The following is a 448-nucleotide window of genomic DNA, read 5'->3' as shown; positions in this document are numbered from 1 at the left end:
GAGAGAGAAGTACAGGGACTTCCAAAATCCCATAATGAGTGTCAGGCCTTACCCAGGGAGACCAGAGTCTCACCGTTGCCCCTCACCACGTGCTTATAGAGCTCCTTCTGCCAGTCCTCCAGCTTACCCCACTCCTGCTCAGAGAAATACACAGCCACATCATCAAAGGCCACGGGCACCTGAAACCACAAGGGTCACACTCGCTCACCCACATGCTCAGTCTCAGCCCCGTGGCCTCCCCGACCCCAGGGTGCCCCAGGGCACCCCCGGGCTACCTTGGGGGACTCCCCCTTGCTGACCGGGGGCAGCCGCAGGATGCCGAAGTTCCTGGTGCACAGCAGGTTCTCCACATTCTCCAGCTGCCTCTGCAGCAGCCCGTACTCCTGTAGCAGAGTTCCCAGCACGGCCCATGTGTCCTCCAGCTGGTTCCTGAACTCCTCGGCTGTCT

The 448-nt window shown here is 60.7% G+C and overlaps 1 pseudogene; it reads right to left on the bottom strand.

Moving 5' to 3' along the window:
* Positions 1-73: 73 nt before the first annotated feature.
* The window catches only part of LOC105553471, a 913-nt pseudogene continuing 538 nt past the window's right edge, over positions 74-448 (bottom strand).

The sequence above is a fragment of the Mandrillus leucophaeus genome, unplaced genomic scaffold (assembly GCF_000951045.1).
Source record: "Mandrillus leucophaeus isolate KB7577 unplaced genomic scaffold, Mleu.le_1.0 Scaffold5980, whole genome shotgun sequence".
NCBI lineage: Eukaryota > Metazoa > Chordata > Mammalia > Primates > Cercopithecidae > Mandrillus > Mandrillus leucophaeus.
The sequence above is the reverse complement of the archived record's forward strand: the minus strand, read 5'-3'. Positions and strand labels throughout refer to the sequence as shown.